Source organism: Zonotrichia albicollis, chromosome 31 (genome assembly GCF_047830755.1).
Source record: "Zonotrichia albicollis isolate bZonAlb1 chromosome 31, bZonAlb1.hap1, whole genome shotgun sequence".
In the NCBI taxonomy this organism is placed as follows: Eukaryota; Metazoa; Chordata; class Aves; order Passeriformes; family Passerellidae; genus Zonotrichia; species Zonotrichia albicollis.
Genome location: NC_133849.1, coordinates 4,371,127 through 4,391,068, shown reverse-complemented (window position 1 = coordinate 4,391,068; position 19,942 = coordinate 4,371,127). Strand labels below are relative to the sequence as shown.

At 54.5% G+C, this 19,942-nt stretch overlaps 1 pseudogene; it reads left to right on the top strand.

The window, feature by feature from the left end:
• The first annotated feature begins 1,539 nt into the window (after positions 1 to 1,539).
• On the top strand, positions 1,540 to 14,958 carry LOC141725846 (uncharacterized; annotated as a pseudogene).
• Positions 14,959 to 19,942: the final 4,984 nt, after the last annotated feature.

Sequence of the window (19,942 nt, the reverse complement as noted above, 5' to 3'; positions counted from 1 at the left end):
GCCCGGAATACAGGGGGAGGAGAAGGAGAGCTCCCAAAGGAAGATCGGGAGGGGCTGAGGGGCAGGGGGAGGGGAGGGAGCGGTGGGAGAGAGTGGGGAAGGGGGGAAAAGGGGAGGGGTGACCCCCCCGAGGGGGCTGGGGATTGGGAAATTTGTGGGAAAATGGGGAAATGGGACCCCAAAAGTGATTTGGGGAGCGGCCGGAGGTGGGAAGGGAGAGGATGTGGAAGGGGAAATGGGGGAAGGACGGCAAAGAGGAAGCAGCAGCGCGGGCAGGAGGGTCCCATGGCGGCTGTGGGTCACAGGGGGTGCGGAGTGGGGATCCGGGGTGGACCCGGAGCTCTGGGGGTGCTGGGGTAGGATGTTGAGGGGGCACCCCCTGATCTATGTTCTGCACTCACAGCGGTGTTCCAGGAGATATTTAAGGAGGAGTGTCACTACATTAACGGCACGGAGAGGTGAGGGTTCTGGGAAGGTTCCTCTAAAACCGGCAGCAGTTCATGAAGTTCGAGAGCTACGTGGGGCACTTTGTGGGTGACCCCCCATATGGGGAGAAGGTTGCCAAGCGCATGAACAGCGACTCGGCTAAACTGGAGATGGCACGGGCTGAGATGGGCAGGTTCTGCCGGCACACTTACGAGGCGCCCAATCCGTTCATCAGGGAGCGCCGAGGTGAGCGCAGGGCAGAGTGTGTCCCCTCTGCGCAGGGGTTTGGGGGATGCTGGGGAGGGTGGGTTGGGGTTGGGGGAGTGCTAGTGGGCACTGGGAGGGAGTTTGGGGGTGCTGGGTGTGACTGGAAGTTTGGGGGTGCTGGGTGCAAAGGCAGAGGGTTTGGAGGATGCTGGATGCGACTGGGAGGGGCTGGAATGAGCCTGGAGGGGGCGCTGGGAGAGGCTCGCGGTGTCGGTGAGAGGTTTTGGGGGTGCTGAGCCCTGCGGACCCCCCAGAGATGCCGCCGGACGCCGCCCGCATCAAGATATTGATGGGGATTGGGGGCTTCGTCTTCCTGGCGCTGGGGCTCGGCTTCTCCCTGCGCAAGAAGGTCAGGGCGGGTGCCGGGGGCGGCGTCCCCGCCGTAGCGGAGCGTGTGCGCTCCCGCCGGGGCCCCCAGCCCGGTGTCACCCCCTTTTCTGTGCCCACAGAGCTCCTGAGCCGGCGGCGGCCGCAGCCCCTCCCCGTGGGCTCGGGCCCGGCCGGGACCCCCCGCTCCGCTGATTTTGGGGGGGTCCCGTGTCCCCCCCCAGCCCCGCTGGCGCTCTGCCCCCGCCCAGTGCCTGGTCCCAGTGCTCCCAGTAAAGCTTCCCAGTTGGGCCCGGGGCCGTTTATTGGGGGCGATGGGGAGGGTTTTGGGGGGCAGGCGATGGGACGGATTTGGGCAAAGGGAGGGGGACAAAGGGTGGGGGCTGGGCCCGGGGGAGCGGGAGGAGGAAGAGGACGAAAGAGAAGGAGGAAGGAGGGGGGGACGTGAGAGAGAGATGAGAGGAAGGAGGCGGGAGGAGGACCGGGAGGAGCGATTGAACCGGGAGAGGAGAGGCGGGAGGAAGAGGAGGGGGAGATGATGAGAGGAGCAGAAGCAAGAAAAGGAGCGGGGACCCCCCGACCTTCATCGAGGTGTCCACGGGGGGCCAGGAAGATGTGGAACCCCCAGCCAGGAGTGTTCCCAACACGGGGGGCTCTGACCCTGGGGGTCACCCGGGATTATCCACCGCGGATCCTCCAACGGGACGTGGAGCTGGAGCGGGGCACGGAGCTCGTCCCGACCCGGGGCACTGCGGGATCCGCGGGCAGCAACACGTGCTCCTCCTGCTCCATTCCTCCTACTGCTATCCGGCTCGGCCCTCACGCAGCCCGGGGGGCCCTGAGGGCGCGGGGCGGGGCTGTGCCGTGTGCAGAGCCCGCCCCTGGCTGCGATTGGGCGATGGTGCCGTCAGTCGTGGTTGTGGCGCGCTGATTGGTGGGAGCGGGGCGGAGCGGGCTGAGGGCGGCCTTTGCTGGGCAGCGGCGCCATTGTCGTGTTTGCGGGGCCCGGGAGCGGCGGTAGCGGCCGGAGCGCGGTGGGAGCAGGTGGGAGCCGCGCTGGGTTGTGCTGGGGCTCGGGGCTGGCTGCGGGCCTCGGGGGCGGCAGGGGTCTCAGGCGGGTTCGTTGTGCCGTGTCCGGCCCGTGTTGCCGCTGGCGTGAGGGCGCTGCGGGAGCGGCTGCCCGCGGTCTCCTTGCGGCCGCTGCCTCGGCAGGAGCCGCTGCCGGAGCAGCGCTGGCTCGGCCCGGTTGCTGTGGCTGGGACAGAGGGGGCTGCCCCGTGCCCGGCGCTGTGCGGGAAAATTCCCGTGGCCGGAGGTTTCTGTGCGCAGAGGAGACAGAGGAGTCCTGTAAAAGTGACTTTATTGCTGAGCAGAGGGAGAGGCCGTGGGGCATTTGCCGTGCGCTTTCTGCCATTGTTGTAGTTCGCAGCTTCCTTTTTATCCTCATTTTCGCGGCCTCATCTCCCTCGCCCTTTGCCCCCTGGCTGAGGTGCTTGGAAGGTTCAGACCTTCCGATCCCCCAACTGCATGTCCTCGTTAATGTGCACCCCCACTTTTGTATAACAGCCGGTATTCACGGCTCTGTTAAGTCTTTGTTCTTGTGGAATTTCAGGAATTCAGCGGCACTTTGTGTGAGCAGCAGTCCATTTTAATTAGTAGCATTTATTGAAGCTGGTGGTTTCACCCAGTTACTTCCTTATCTGCAAATCCCTGGTGCCTCGATCCCCTGTTGAATGAGCTGCACTCTCAAGGTGTGGATGATGGTAAAAAGATGAGAGTTGCTGTAGCACATCAGAGGAGAAACAGCATTCGTTTAACCCATGGTCTCCGAGGGAGCCATAAAACCGTGTCCCATACCCATTCTTTCTGCATTTGAATCCGTACATGAGCTGCTTAATTTTTCCGTTGTTTTTGGTTTGGGGTTTTTTTTCACCACTTTTCCTTTGTCATCTTTCTGCCAACAGCACTTTGAATGATTTAATTTTCCACAAACTCCTCCTTTTTCTGCTAACAGATGATCTGATCCCATCCCATGGTTAAGTGTTGTGTTCCTCATTTCAGTGCATTGGTCGGCAGGAAGGTCAGGAGCTGGAGCTGTCTGGTTGGTTATTATTGTGAGGACAGCTTGTAATCTAATGATGCCATTGAAATGAGAAATGGGTTCTGTGCCTCCTGATATGAATTGGTTTGGGTTCCCAGGGCCTGATCCATGGTGTTGTAGGATTTGTTCTGCTGGCCGTTCATCTTTTCCCCGATTTTGGCCGCTCTCTCCAGCCAGGGCTGCATCAATTGACTGCTTTTGTCTAACTAAATCATCAAATACTTGGATTCCCAACTGATTCCCCTGAATTTTTAGTAGCAAAAACCCCCACTGCTCTAATATACCCTATATAACAGAGACAGTGCCAGCACATGTTGGAGTGGGCAGAGGGATGATTCCCCCTAATTATTTATGGTGAAGTTTTCCCAACATTCTCCATGTGCTGTTTCCCTTTGCATCTTCACCCGTTTGTGTTGCAGGGTCAGATATCCTCCCCCTGGGCTCTGCCTCGAGCTGTGCAAATTCCATCAGTGCCAGCAGGCAGAGCTTGGGGTGAGGGGCAGAGGGAATGAGCCCAATTCCTGCCCCGGGCAAGAGACCCAGGTGCATTGTCCACACTTTGCCCAGCAGTGTTCATTTGCATTTCTAAAGCTCCTCTGCAGGCTGCCTGGAATGGAGCTTCTCTTCCAGGGCAGCCATCTGGTGAGTCACATGTGGCCCCTCAGAATCTGCTTTTTTAAAAAAAAAGTATTAACTATTTATGTTCAAAGTATTACAGTTAAATCTCTTCGATTTTGCAAAATGCAACATAAAGGAGAACGTGGAAAAACCCAGACCAAAAGTTGATTCTTACACTTCTGTCTCAAACCTACCTGACAATATAAAGTGGGAATATTATGAAAAATTTTTCTCATGTTGTAATTTTGTCACCAAAACTGCAGGAAAAACAAAAACTCTCCAAGAATCTCTATAGTGTTAGAGCGTCAAGGCATTCCTTGGTTCTGGCCAGGATGCACAACAGAAATAATTTCTTTCACAACTAGCCCGACTGTGCAGAGAAAATCATTCCATGGCGTGTGAGTTTTACTCGATTTTTCCTAAACTTTATGTAGTCCAAACCAATATAAATCCATTGCTTTTATGTTCATTGCTTCCAAGTTGTGTAAGTTTGTAGTATTTGGTTTCCTGTTGGACCCGGATTCCTTCCCCTCTGATGTAAATTTGGTCTCCACACTCCTGGATTTCCTTCTCAGCCTTTTCCAGCCCAGGTGTCTCCAGCTGTGCCCAGGCAGTGTCTGGGGTAGCTGTTGGTTGCTGTTTGCTGCTGGGCAATGTTGATGTTTTGTTGCTGGTCGTTATCTCTGTGGGTGTCTTTTGTGCTGTTCCCATTCTGTTCAGGTGTTAAACTCATCTCCATTGAGTGGTGTAACACCCCTTAAATAAAACCTTTAAAATTCCTTTCCCCAAGGCAGAGAAAACCAAGCCTGAGCAGAGAAATAAGGTTTAAAAGAACCAAACTCGGTACATTTTGCAGCAGTGCAATGGCAGGCAGCCCAGAGTGTGGGTGTCAGTGAGCCCCAGAGTGGAATTGTGCCCTGGTGTTCCCCAGCAGCTGTGGCAGTGCAGGCCCAGGCAGCGCTGAAGCTGCAGCAGTGGCAGCAAGGCTTGGCCCCGGTGGCTGGAGATGGCAGAGGAGGGTGGCCAGGATTGCAGAGGATTCCAGGCGAGGATCTGTGGGCAGGCGCAGGGGCTTGGCCCGCTGTGGAGCCCTGGCTGCTGCTGCGTTGCCTTCAGGGCAGGCTCAGGGGCGGCCTCCCATCCTCCTGCTGCAGGCGGGAAGTGCAAATCTCCGGGGCTTCAGAGCCCTTGAGGCCAGGCTGAGGGGTCCCCCCGTGTTGAGCTGTGCTGGCGGCTGTTTCTGGCCTCAGGGACACTTGGCATGGGCCCCTTGGCCACCAGTGGTGCTGCTTTGCACTCCTTAGGCAGGAGCCGATGTCCTGGCTGGGTGTTGGCAGCAGCAGAGTGCCAGGGCAGGCTGTGTGCCAGCCCAGCTTGCTGTGGGAGAATATGCCTTGATATCTGCTCCAGTGGTTGCTGAAGCAGTGAGAATTGCTTTTGCCCCCCTTGTTAGGTGCCATGGTGTCAGCAGAAGATATTGAAGCCTTCCTGCTCAGGGCATTTCAGTGCCAGGCTCTCACAGGCACCCAGAGCTGCGCGGGTTGAGCTGAGCATGGGGCGGTGACCTGCGCTGTGTCTGATTCCCCTTCCTTAATAACAGCCTGTCTTGTAGCTCTTTTCCCTTCTGCCCTTGCAGAGCCATCCACAAACACATTTTCTCCCTCAGGCCAGGAATGTCCCATCATCAATCTGTCCCAGCCTGGGTCTGGAGCTCTGTCCCTTGAGTGCAGTCCTGGGTTCCTTGCCAGCCCCTCTCCAGGCTGTTCAAACAGGAGGCTGGGTTAAACCCTTGCCCTGTACTCAATTCTGAATCCTCCTGTGCCATTGAACAAGATTCATACTGTAATAACCGAGCCCTGCTCATCCATGTAGAAGCTCTTTTGGTTGTCAGAGCTTTAACTTGATGCCAAAATTGAACTGTAGGATATCCTATGTAGGGTTAGACATTTTAGCACAAGAATTCCTTTGGCAAGACCCTGTTTAACATCCACCTGTAATTCAAAGTCTTTTTCCCTGTCTGGAAGGCCCAGGCCAGCCACCTCAGGTAACCTTCATTTTAATACTGAAAAATTCTGTGTTTCTTCCTTCTGTCCATCCATCCAGTTTGTTGACTGGTAGGATAGGAGTGTTGTAGGGAGACATCCTTTGCTCCAGAAGCCCTGCCTTAAACAGGGACTCAGTACTAGGCTGTGAGCCCTTCCTTCCCTCTCTTGGAACAGGGTATTGGTTTTAGAAACCACTTGTCCTGGTTGCTCTAAAGGAATTTGTAGAGGCTCCAAATCTAATTTTCCCTATATCCCTGGGACTGCCCACACTTCTGGGTTCATTCAGCATCGGCCTTGTCATCTTTTCACACACAGGTAGAGCAGAACTAGCCTCTGTTTCCCTTTTACAGTATTAAAATCCAGCTCTCAAAGGCCTTCCTAGTTAATTACAATCACAGGAGGAAGAAAAAGAAATTAATGTTATTCAAACCTATCCCCCACAGCTTCTAATAATGGTTGAACAAATCATATCTGCTCATCTTTCCCATTCATTCCCTTAAAAATTTAAATATTCTTTACTATTTTCCCCTTTAGGTCTAAGATTCAGAGTGGATTGAGAGGCCCCTGTGTCCATCAGGAAATGCCTCCTCTCAATGCAGACCCACCCTGAATGTTCTCAAGGGCTGCAGTGTGGAGGGTCCCTGGTGTGATGGGAGCTGTGACAGCCCTGGCAATCCATGTCCATCAAGGGGTGGACTTGCTGGTGCTGAGGGTGCTGCTGTCTGTGCTTGCAGTGTCCTTGTGCCCTGCAGCTGGAGCCCTGGTTCCTTGCCAGGGGCTGTTTGGGTGGGCTCTCCCCTGCCGAGGAGGGCAATGCCTCTGCCAGGTGCTTGTGGCCGAGCCGTGCCCTGGGTGCTGGGGCCCCCTTGGGCCCTGGGGTTGATCCCTCAGGGGCTGTAGGAACTGTGCCCTGGCCTTTGCCTTCAGCTTGGCCTTTTGCTGCTCCCTTCTTGCACTCACCTGCTGTGCCTTTGTGCCCAAGTGCTGCAGGGCCTTCTTGTGCCCCTCCTGCAGCCCCCTCAGTGCCTGTGGGTGCTTGTCTTGCTTTACAAGAGAGGTGTCTGCTCGGGAAGGCAGAAAAAGCCTCTCCTGGAATGGAGAATGCAAACCCCCTCCCTGTTAATTTTTAGACTAGTGAAATGAAGGGGCTCTCAGGCAAAGATATGGGAGTAGAAATACCAGTTCTTTACTAGTGTGTATAATAAAGCAAAGAAACAGCAACAGCTGCGGCACTGACAGCAAACAGAGCCCGGAGCCAGTCCCGGCCTTTGGGCTGCGGCGCTTTCCCCTTGGGTGCAGTTCCGGGCACGGCCGGCAGGGGCGCTGGTGGCTCCCGCGGGGCGGGGCAGCGCATCCCTCCCATGGGAACCTCTCTGAACGGAAATAGAGCAATCCCTTCATCGAACTCTTTCACTTTTTTACCTTCTATGGCCTTTCTCCTGTGTTTTGGGAAAGAATTTGGAGAGGGCTGCCTTTTAACTGAGCTCCTAGTGTTTCGATAAGGTGATTCCTGTAGAGAGAGAGAGTTTCCCTGAACAGCCGGGGCTGTGGTTACGAAGGGGACGTAACTCAGAGCAGGACGGGGTCAGGGGAGGATATCCCGCCGAGGCTCGGTGGGAGTGTGGGTAGGGTCTGCTGCTGCCGGAATCGGCAGAGGGAAATCTTCCCGTGGAGCCCGAGGCGAAGCGTGGGCAGCCCCCACATGGCTGATGGCGGCTGATCCGGCAGCTCCGGCAGAGCAAAGGCAGGTGGGAGAGCCCGGCAGCAGCGGCGGTGCCCAGCGCAGGTGGCACGGGCAGGGCAGGCGGGGATGGGATGGCTGGGACCCCCCCTGGGTGCGGTGGGTGCGGTGAGCTCGGAGCAGGCGGCAGGACAGAGCAACCCCCATCTTGCCCAGCATGGGCGGCAGAGCGGCCGTGGGCCAGGCAGTGGGAGCAGGGCACACAAATTAAGCGAGAGCGCCGGGGCAGGTGGAGCTGCCCTGGGCAGTGAGGCCGCACCTGGGATGGAAAGCGGGGCAGGCGGAGCTGAGGCGGGCAGCGAGCCGGGACCCGGGACAGGCGCCTGGGCCGCGAACGGAGGGGGCAAGACCTGCAGAGGATCCCACTCTTTTTCTTATTTTTCCTCTTCTTCCCCTTCATTTTATTTCCCCTTTTTCTTTTCTTGTTTTGTCTCGGTTGTTTCTGATACTTTTAAGACTTTTATTCTCCTAAAATCCTCTGTCTAACATATGGCATATTCTCTTTTCTACACGATTGAACGGGATTACTTTACAAATAAATCCACAGCCTAACAAATCTCAACTTCTTCTTGGATACTTTGAAATGGTGGACGAGCTAACTCACGACCTCCTAATGTTGTTTTTCTCATCACCTTTTTTTTATCCTTTGGCAAATTAAGCCTCTTTCAGTTACTTGCTTTGCTACTCCAAAAATCCCAGTGCATGCATAGCTCCTTAAAAAATGATCACAGAAAGCTTGAGTACCTAGTGGGTTTTCTGATGCATGTCTTCTAATATTTTCCTAGTAAGCACATTTTATTAAGTAATTGTCTTCCATCAAGAAGTTTCCATTTCCCTGATTTATCTTGTTCACTTCCTGTCTTGTTTAATTCTTTTTTCTCTGCTAACCTAAACTTTGGAATTTCCATTTTTTCCTCGTTTGGAGTTAATATTAACATAACTCTTTCAGCTCCATTTTCTGCTGCATCCTTAGCTTTGTGATCTGCCAAATTATTTCCTCTTGTTTCTGGGGTCTTTCCCTTTTGGGGTTCCTTAATTTTTTTCTATAGCTATCTCTTTTAGGTATTTTAATGCCTCCAAAACCTCTAAAATAAGTTACTCATGTACTAATCCTTTTCTTCTTGAATTAAGTAATATTTTCCTTTCCAGATTTTTTAAAGGTATGTACTACTCTAAAGGCATACCTTAAATCAGTATATATATTTCCTTTATATGGTGTTAAATATTCTAGTGCTCTTTTAAAAGTATATAATTCACAAGTTTGAGCTTACTAGTTTAAGGTTAATTTCCCTTTTTCCATAGTTTGCATGTTTTTCCCATCAACCACTACATACCCTGTATTTTCTCCTTTTGCAAGGAGTTGTATCTCTGTTAGCAAACATAACTCCCAAAGGACCAGTTTTTTTTCTTTTTTTTCCCCCTGTATCCAACTTACTGGTTTTCTGTCTCATTTTCAAGATCTTATCTATTCATCTTCTTCCTCTGTTTTTCAATTTCACTAACAACCTAAATACCACTTTTCTTTCAACTACACACACAAAAATAAAAAACTTTTTTCTCACACTACTTTCAGTACAATATACCTCCCTCCAAGGAGATACAGTGAAGGTTAAAATACAGAATATACATTACCTGTACTTTCATTCATCTACATTCACTCACTTTTATTTCCCATTCCCTTCCACACATTCTTTCCCGCCCTCAGGACACAGAGTGGATCCCTGTTGACAGAGAATCGCGGGTCCCTGTGCCCCCCCTGGCCTTGGGGTGGCCTCTGGGTCTCAGTATCTCCGGGCCTCCTGGGAGGGCCCTGACTCTGCTGCCTCCGGTGCCGTTCCCCTGTGGGGCTGATTTGTGTGTCACTCACACTCTTTAGCCACGGCCCCCTCACAGGCCCTGGGGACAATGGCCCGTTTGCAGGTCACCTGTACCTTATGCCACAGCCCCCACACGCCAGGAGAACAATGGCTTATTTGTGGGTCACACACTCCTCTTTCCACAGCCCCCCTTCCCACCCGCCCGGGAAGGGCTGATTTTGTGTGTGACTCACTCTCACACACAACAAGACAACAATAAGGTAGCTTTTGTTATGAATGATCAAATCGAGAGCCAAACTTATAAGAAAATTTAGCAAAGATTTATTAATTTGTCTCAGAGACTGAAGTTCGGTTGTCAAAACCACCACAGCCAAGGGTCAGCGTCGAGCCCGGGTTCGGTGCTGGGTGAATACGGATCTGACCTGCGAATGTCAGAGTCTCCCCCTGTTCACAAATGCTGCCTGACACAGCGAGTTCTTTTACAGTTTATTCTTCTCGAGGCAGAGATGACTGAATGTTCTTTGTGTCTCTTCCCATGCATAACCTTGGCTTTACATGTGCAGAGGTGGACAAAGACTCAGTCCCGGTATCTGATGTTGTCAGTAGACTCTGGGGAAGTCAGCATTCACATGCGTCAGGGTGGGGCTGTGGATCATTGTGGTGGCTGTAATGTCGAGGCGTTAATCACTCTTGGCTGGACCTGGTGACCCGGGGGAAGCCAGCGATTATCGCCCTGGAAGCTTCTATTCTTTCATTAAAAACCCCGATGTTTATCTCAACCAAGTCCAGGGACTAAATGTATATGAATAAGACACTGCTCCTGGCCAGGATGGTCAAGAGACATAATGTGGATTTTACAATATTTTATACACTAGTAGCATGAATTATCTCTACCATATACTACACTTTCACATCACCTATTACAAGTTTAGGTGTTTCTGGCCAGCCCTGGTGCTCTTGGATATCCCTCAACCCAGCTGTGCTGCCCAACCCCAGATGCTCTTGAGCATATCCTCAATCCAGCAGAATTCTGCACAACCCTGGATGCTCTTGGAATGTTAATTCCTCAAGCCAGCAGGTTTTAATTCTGGATGCTCTTGGGCTCTCTTATCCCTCAAACCAACAGAACTTTTAGGAGCCCATTTTGTCCCGTTTCCTAGTGGGTTGGGCTCAGAAACTCCTCTGCTCCCTTGCTCTGAGGGGTCCAGCCCCTCTCTGAGACCCAGTCCCAGTTACCCCGGGGGATTCTCTCACTCCTCTTCTCACTCGCTGTGTCTCTTTACTGGCTGCTTCCCTCGAGGAAAGTCGTAAACGCAGCGTGGGAGACTCCAGCACTCACTTGGCAGGTCTGGGACAACCAGCCCTCGTCTCATTCACAGCCCAGAGCAGAGAATGAGGGGAGAAGGGAGCCCGGGAGCCCAAACAGCCCCGGCATCCCGAAATGGGGAGAGCGAAGCGGGGGGAGCTTTTGGCATTGCTGGGACTGCCAGCAGCCTGGGCAGGGCGGGCACCGAGGAGAAGGGGGACCCTCAATCCAAGCGTGACCCCAGCAGCTGGGACAGGGGGGAACCTCCACACACCAGAGGGGAGGGACCAGGGACGGGGAACTCCTGGGAGGCTTTTTCAGGGCTGAATCTTGGTGTTTGGGAGGTTTTTGTGGAGCCCTGATGGCCAGTGACTATTGAAGATGGAGGGGGAGACCCAACTGTCATTGTTCAGCATCGACTCCACTTTATTCATCAATCAGGCACTTTTTATAACAGTGTTAATTCATTTCATGCATATTGCAAAATCTGAGCTCCTGATAGGCTGTAGAGAAAACTTCAGCTCCTCCTTTTGTTTACAATACCTGAAGTTAGTTTACTGAAACCAAGATCAGTGTTCCCACCTTGATATGAAAGGTTCTCAAAACCTTCATATATGTTCCCAGACTGGCTGTCTGTTCCCAGTAGCAGCCAAGGACAGAACGGTCTGAGAATCTTGTTGTTCATATAAAAGGTGGCTGAGAACCGTAATTATTTACAGAATCAAGCCTGGGAAAGGCTGCTTTACAGCAGGCTTCTATTTTTCCCTCAGCTGAGTACCTTCATGGCCTGTTTCTTTAAACAATGCTTGAACCAGGCTCTCCACAAATGACTTGTAGAGATGGACTTGGGCAGAGGGACCTTCAAACTCAGTGTGTTTTGGGGACGATGAAACAGGAAAGCCTTCTAAATAGGATTGTCTGGCAAAAGATTTTGTGAAAATAAAAACTATAAGGAAGATTGAAATGAAAGCAAGATCTGAGATACCTTAGTTAGTGAACAACTGGAAAACAATGGTGTGGCCCCACTGAAGGTAATCCCCTTTTGATGAAACAATTCCCTCTGCTTGCAGGCAGATCCAAGGGTCAGAGCAGACCATACTGGCTCAGCAGAAGGGGTCCAAAGAGGAGTTTTTAGGGTTTAAAGTGTAACACAGTATAGTGATGTAATGATTTTTACAGGCTGTATGTAAATGCTATAGGATTTGTATCTTGTACTAGATTGGTTAGTGAGAAATAGAATATTTAACACAGAAGAAGATCTGTTGTATTGTAACGGGACCCTTACTCTCTTACACTCTTCTCCTCTTACTCTGTTACCCTCTCACCCTCTCTACCCCTCTCTTCTCTCGGGCCTGCTCCGAGCTGTGCCTGGCAGCTCCAGGCAGGGCCCTGCACCCAGGCCCTTTGCAATAAACCGCAAGTTCCACGCCCTGGCTGCAGAGCTCTCTCGTCTCCGTCTGTCCCGACCGTCCTACCCCCTGATGCTCCTACAAAGGCTCTCATCCCTTGTTTTCTCCAAACCAGGATTTCCCATTGCCCAGGCCTAGGAGGCTGCGAGGAAGAGGAAGATGCCCCGGGACACTGAGGCAGGTGAGGAGGAAGTCAGTGCCCCTTTCCCCTCTGTGCTGCTCCATCTCCCAGCCCAGCACGGCCCCGGCTGCAGCTCAGCCCTGGGGGATCTCCTTGCCCTCTCCTGTGGCACGGAGGCAAATCCCATCCTGTCCTTGTCATTCCTTCCCCAGAGCAGGAGCTGAGCATGGAGAGCAGGGAGGACAAATGCCCGCGGCAGAACCTGGTGGAAGAGGCCGTTTTGAGCGGCTCCACGGCGCAGGAAGCCAACGGGGAGGAAAAGCCCCAGAGATGCCGCACGAGGAGGGGCTGCAAACGCAGCCAGCGGGGATCTGAGGGGGAAACAGCCAGCCTGGGCCGGGAAGGCGGCCGGAGACGGAGCCAGAGCTCGGAGCTGGTGCTCCATGAGCAGCTCCATGATGGGGAGAAACCCCACACATGCGTGGAGTGTGGGAAGAGCTTCAGGTGGAAGTGCCGCCTGAATGTGCACCAGAGTATCCACACTGGGGAGAAGCCCTACGAGTGTGGGGAGTGTGGGAGGAGCTTCAGCTGGAGCTCTCACCTGATCAGGCACCAGAGGACCCACACTGGAGAGAGGCCCTACGAGTGTTCCAAGTGTGGGAAGAGGTTTCCAACCAGCTCCATTCTCCTCCGGCACTATCAAAGTCACAGAGAGGAGAGGCCCTTCCAATGCCCCGACTGCGGGAAGGGATTCAAGTACAATTCCACCCTCATCACCCACCGGCGCATCCACACAGGGGAGAGGCTCTATGAGTGTGATAAATGCAGGAAGAGGTTTCAGAACAGCTCCAGTGTCCTCCGGCACTATCGGATTCACACAGAGGAGAGGCCCTTCCGCTGCCCCGACTGTGGGAAGGGATTCAACCGCAACTCCACCCTCGTCATCCACCGGCGCATCCACACTGGAGAGAGGCCCTACGAGTGTCCCCAGTGTGGGAAGAGCTTCTACAGCAGCTCTCACTTGACCCAACACCAACGGAGGCACCACTAAGGGAAGCCCTGCGAGTGCCACGAGTGCGGGCAGAGCTTCGTGCGCTGCTCCAGCTCCATCCCCCACTGGAGGAGGCACTTTGGGCACAGCCCTGGTCACTCACATTCCCTGAGATCCATGTTGGGAACACACCTGGCTGCTTCGCCTTTTGGTTTGGCCTTAATTTCCCTCTACTTCACCTTCATCCTTTAAAAACACCCAAAACTGGGTTAAATTAAGGAAATTGATTGAATATATCTGAAGTTCCATAATTTCTCTGTTGTTTTAGAGGTAATTTAGGATTTGGGGATGTTTTCTGTGTGGAGTGCTGCTGTTGCTAAGAGGCAGGTATTTGATCTCACCCTTGTTGTGTTGATAAGAACTCCTCCCCTGACCCAAACCCCAACTCCACCCTTGGGATACCCTATAAAAACTCCACGGGCCTTCTTGTGCCCTCTCTTTGGGGGATAAGAAATGGATTCCCAAAGGATCAGCCCTATTCCTACCGGATTCCAAAGGATCAGCCTCATTTTTCACTGAATTCCTCAAGGATCAGGCTTTTCCCACTGGATTTGCAGAGGATCAGCTCTTTTCGACTGGATTCCCAAGGCATCAGCCCTTTTCCCACTGGATTCCCCGAGGATCAAACTTTTTCACTGGATTCCTGGAGCATTCTGACTCTGTAACTGTTGTTTTTTTGTTTGTACTACTGTATTTGTATTTTTAGTTTTTCCTAATAAAGAACTGTTATTTCTAATCCCATATCTTTTCCTGAGAGCCCCTTAATTTCAAATTATTATTGTTATTGTTATTGTTAGTAGTAGTAGTAGTAATCAAAAGATGGGCCATATAAAAAGTTCATTAAATATGTAAATGAGTTTATGGTTATGCATGAGGGTCTATGAATATGTAATAGGCTGATGTAATTAAAACCAGGTTAATTAAGGGGTGTCCCCGAAAATATCTGGGGCGTCTTGGTGGCCATAACAACCTTTGGTCCTTGTCTTCCATGACATCAGCCTGTTGCATATTCATAGACTTTTTGCATATCCATAAACTCATTTACATATCCTAGGAACAAAATTTGCTTCATCCTGTTTGGGGTCTCACCCCCATCCCAGCTCAATTTAGGATGTCCCATCCCTCTCCCAGCTCAGTTTTGGGACCCCATACCTATCCCAGCCTTATTTGGCGGTCCCATTCCCCTCCCACCTCAATTTGGGGGCCTCATCCCCTTCCAGCTCAATTTTGGGGTCCCGACCCTCTTTTCACCGCTCTCCCTCCCCTTTCCAATCATTTCCCTAATCCCCTCCCCGTGTTTGGTTTTGGGGGCTTCAGGCCCCTCCTGCTCTGTTTTGAGCTCCCGACCCCGTTTTGGAATTATTTGGGGTCCCCAGCCCATCCCCCGGGTCACCTTTCCCCCCCTCCCCAAATTCCGCTGCCGGCAACTGATGAGTCATCAGCGAGACGCGCTCTGATTGGCTGGAAATGACCCCGCCTGGTCTCTGAGTATTTACCGCAAAGAGAGGCCTTGGTGTGTGGCTGGCAAGTGATGAGTCAGAGTTGGGCCGGGCGCTGATTGGCTGAAAATCACTGAGCGGGGCCAGTGCTCTGAGTTTGTGCCCAGCAAGTGGATGGATCGTCGTCAGTGTCGCGCGTTCCGATTGGTCGGGATCTGTTTTGGGGTGGGGACAGGAGGAACTGGGGTTACTTGGGGTTTATTTGGGTTTATTTAGGGTTTGTTTGGGGTTTTTTTGGGGTTATTAATGGACAATTTGGCGTTTATCTTGGTTTTTACTTGGTTTATTCATGTTTATTTGGGGTTATTTGGAATTATTTGAGTTTATTTGGAAGTATTAGTGTTTGGGTTTATTTGAGTTTATGTGGGTTTATTTGGAATTATTTAGGGTTCTTGGGGTTAATTTTGGTGTATATTCGGGGTTTTTTTCGGTGTGCTTGATATAATTTGGGGTTTTTTGGCTTTTACTTGGGGGAGGTTTTTTTCGTTTTTTGGGGTTATTTGGATTTGTTTGGGGTTATTTGGGGGATTTTTAGGTATTGTTTGGGGTTATTTAGGGTTTTTTTGAAGTGTTTTGGCGTTATTTGAGTTATTTGGGGCCACGTGGGGTCAAAAGCTCCGCGAATGTTTCTCCTGCAAAAATCGGGAATTTTTCCTTAAAACTCCGAGAGTTTTCCCCCCCAAAAAACGGGAACGTTCCCTTAAAAAACCGGACTTTTCCTAACCAATACCAGCGCGCCCTGCTCCAAACCATCCAATCACCGCGGGTCTGCCCTCAGGATCACCAGCCTCTCTGTGAACCGATCCAACCAATCACTGCATGCCTCCCCTCAGACACGCCCGCCTCTCACCCCTAACAAACCAATCACAGCGTTCCTCTTCTCAGCTACTCTTGCCTCTCTCGACCTGAACTGACCAATCACCGGGCGTCTTCCCTCGGCAAAGCCCGCCTCCCCCACCTTCTCCTGTCAATCAGCATACCCTGTACGAAACCAACCAATCACCGGGCGTCTCCCCACAACAACTCCCGCCCTCCCCGCCCTGCTCCGACGAATCAGAGCCGATTCCAAAGCAGCGCCCCCGACCCCGGGGCGGGGCATGGAGCGGGCGCCCCCTCTCCCCCCCCGCCCCGCCAGGACCCCCTCAGGGACCCCCGGGAGCTGCCCCGGGCTCGGGCGGGTCCTGCGGGAGGCGCTGGAGAGAGCGGGGGAGGCGCTGGGAGAGGACGGGGGGCTCCGGGAGCTGCTGAGGAGGCGCAGGGACAGGTGAGGGGTCCTGGAGGGGTCGTGAGGGGAATTTGGGGAGGGGTCTTGAGGAGGTTTGGGGGTGATTTGGGGAGGGTCTGGGGGGAACTTGAGGGGGTTTTAGCGGGGTCTGGGGGTGCTGGGGGGGCTTTGGGGGGAATTTGGGGAGGGGTCCTCGGGGGGTGTCACGATCCATCCTCACAGACGTGTTTCGTGATGGTTCATGGATTTGATCTTAGGCTGCAAAAAGAACCAACACGGTACAAAGGGGTTTGCAATGATAATCGAAACAAATGCACCTTTATTGAATGACCACAGCAAAATGCGATAGAGGGATTAAGGGAGAGAAAAAGATGGGGGAAGAGAGAGACAAAAGAGAGAGGGGATAGAGCTACCAAACGTAGAGACGAAGTCCTTTGGTCCAGTCCAGTCAAGGATCCGCTGTTACGTCGGGGAGGTCTCAGAGACCCAGTTCATCTGGACCCCAAATATACTCTTTTTCATTGGGGCAAGTGGGATGGATTTTGCAGCCGAAACAAAGGTAGTTTATTGTATCTTCAGGGGGGTGGGAAATAAGGATACACACAGTCCAAGTTTGGCAGCAGGCGAGAGTCATTGTTTTCGTTGTCCACTGCCTACACCTGCAACATCCATCTTGCTTTGGGCAGCTTTCCTTCCTCGCCCTGTACACCTCCCCCGAGTTGGGGCTTTCAGTCCCAGTCTCCGGAAGAAGGTGAGAGGGGCCTTCTCACATAGGGATTTCATGTCTCAGTCCCTTGATGAAGAGGTTTCTTACATCTCTACTTGTCTGTCACAGTGGTTATGAGTGGTCTTCTCTTGGAGGAGGGGACCACCCTAAAGCTCAAACCAGCCAGGCTGAGAGGTAGGGAGGATTCCAGAGCTATTGTGCAAAAGGGCAGGATGCCCTGTGAGCTCAGTGCAGCGTATAACAAACAACATCTGTGAAAACAGCAACTTAGCAACACTTTCAGGCCTCAGGCACATGACTTTCTCGGCCACCGGATCAGCAAACGGGGGTTTTAATTTTTTGGTGGTCTCTCTCCATGACAATCGTAAGGCAGATGAGGGATATTTCAGACAGACTCTCACAACACGGAACACACTTGTTCTCCCAGCTCCAGAAGACTTGATGCAGCAACAAAAACATTCCTGCAGGACCCACCAAAGGCCAAGGGGCGTTTGGCCACTTTCCCTTCCGCACCGCACGCTCGGGCAAATTGCGCAGACCAAGCAGCGTTTCCCCTCTTCCCCATTGGCCTGAAGACACTGTGCACCAAGAGAAAGCTGCTGGACACCCGGCTATCCAACAACAGCAATTTAATGTTCCTCTAGTGGGTGGAGGGAAAGGAAGTGCTGGCAGAGGAGAGGTGTTCCCCGCAGGCTCAGGCGGCCCCAGCAGACGCAGCCTCCCGGATCAGTTCTCCACAGCGCCGCGGCAGGACACTCAGCCACGGGCACACAGGAAAGGCCGCGACTGCCAGAGGCGGCGGAGTTGGTCCCGCATCCTCTGGAGCCGGGAGGAGGGAACACTCTGTACAGCTAAAAGGATGTGCAGAGCTTGAAGCGCCAGGCATGAGATGGCAGGGCTGCTGTCATCCGTCATGTCCTGAAGGGCTGCAGAGAGAGAAACAGAGGCACAGTCAGGGGCTGGATCTGCGGGGAGCTGGGCAGAGCCTCCAGCCTCGTCCGTGCCACGCAGCTGCTGGCACGGCCTGGAGGAAGCAGGAGCCAAGAAGGACGAGCTGGCAGCTGCTGGCCAGGAATGTCCCGCAGGCCCCTGCAAGGTGTCTGCGCTGTGGCCCCGCTGCCCTTGGGGCGCGCAGGGAGCGGAGCCGTCGGCGGGCGGGCCAGGGAACGCAGCTGCCAGCGGCAGCCCCCGCCGAGAGCCCGCGGGCCTCACTCACCGCTGCAGATGATGCGGAAGTGCGGCTGCTGCCCTGTCAGGTAGCGCCCGGCCATCCCTGGGGAGCACAGAGCGTGTCCTGCCTTCAGAGGCACAGCTGCCGCCCACGGGCGCTGCCAGCCCTGAGGCCTCACGCCCTGCTGGCCCGGCAGGGCTCAGCCCGGGCCCCTGGCGCACGCTGCCGCCCCAGGGCACGGCTGCCAGAGGGCGGCAGCAGCAATGCCCAGGCCAGCGGGGGCTGCCCATGCCCGCGCCCGGATCCTGCTGCCGGCACAGCAGGCGGGGCCGGGGCCGAGCTGCGGCAATGGGGCGGGCCGGGGAGGGAGCCGGGCTTGGCGCTCACCCATGAACCTGACGGCCGCCTCTCTCAGGGGCTCCTGTGCGCTCCGCAGGTACGGCAGGGCCAGGCGCAGGTGCTCGGCCGCTCGGCTCCTGTCCTCTGCCAGCTGCAGAGAGCGGCAGGGCACGGAGGGAAAGGGTTGATGCAGGCCCTGCCCCTGGGCTGGGCGCTCCCCACGGCCGGCGCTGCTCCCCCTGCCCACAGAGCCCCGAGGCCCAGCCAGCAGCCGCAGGCGCCGGGCTCGGCACGGGGCACAGGGCCCGGCGAGCCGCGGTGCCGCCCCGCAGCAGAGCCCGGCTGGCTCGGGGTTCGGTCGGCACCGGCCTCGGGGCCAGAGGAGCCTGGAGCAGAGCCCGCACGGCCCAGGGAAGGGAGCGGCGTGTGGGGCGCAGGCCGGTGCCCCTGCGTGCGGCACTGGGCAGGGGCCACAGCTGCCAGCCCCACAGACTGGGCGCCGTGGGCAGGCGGCTGCTGCAGCGATTGGGCTGGGCATTCCCGGCTGTCCTTACCAAGCACTCAGCAAATCTCCACATTTGATCCGTCTGCAGCAGCTGCTTGAGATCCTTCCTCTTCAGGAAGCTCACTGCAGAAAGCAGCGTTTCCCGAGAGGCCTGCAGAGCAGCAGAGAGTCAGAGGTGGCACCGCAGCCCAGGGCACAGGAGCCGCATCTCTGTGCCAGGGCCGGGAGGAGGCTGGAGCCCATCAGGTGCCAGGGGCTGGGGAGACAGCTGAGCCCCCTTCCATGGGGACACCCAGGAGGCCTCACCTGTGCCACACACGGGTTCTCATCGTGGCAGTGGAAGAAGAGTGGGAGCAGGCTCTGGCTCACAGGCTTCTTCAGGGGCTTTTCTCCCTTTGCCACTACCAAGGCAATCACGTCTTGGAAGAGGCGAATGGAGAGCAGCTGCACAAGGCTGTTGTCCTGTTGGAAAGGAAGCCAAAGCTCTCCACATCCACTGCTCCAGGCCCCCTGTGCCCAGGCCCAAGGCAGTACCCAAGTGCCCGTGGCTGGGGGCACAGAGCCTCACATAGTCAAAGAGGTGCCGGAGCGCCTCAGCCAGCTGCAGGGCGATGGGGCTGGCTATTGCCAGGTCTTCCTGCAGCATCAGGAGGATGAACACAATGAGGGTCTTCTCCACGATGTCTTCATCCCTATCCCAGAGTAGCTTCACAAGGTTTTCGGTCAGGCTGTACATGCTCGGATCCTGTGTGCAAAACAAGGCTGGGCAACCCCACGCTGCTGCTGCTGCTGCTGCAGGGCTCAGAGGCCGAAGGCCTGTCCCGAAGCACTCAGGCAGCTGAACAGCGAGCCTGGAGAGCTGGGAGCAGCTGCCACAGCTGCCAAAGCCCAGCTAAGCCCAGGGGGCTGCTTGCCCCAGCCCCACGCTGCCAGCACAGCTTCAGCTGCTGCCTCCTTCTCACCATCGAGGTGAGCACCACGAGGCCTCGGAGTGCCACGCGACGCATCTGCCTGGACTGGCTCTGCAGGTGCCTTGTCAGGATCTCCAGGAATTGTTCAGCGCATTGGCTCAAGTCCAGGCAATCCAGGAGCTGCAAGGCACAGAGCAGGCACAGAGGTGCCCAGCTGGCAGGAGCTCAGAAGTGCACAGGGCCGAGCCAAGGCAGCAGCACAGGGCACGGGCAGCGTCTCAGGCAGCTGCGGCTACGAGAGGGCAGAGGGGTGGGAGGCAGCTGAGCCAGGCAGCG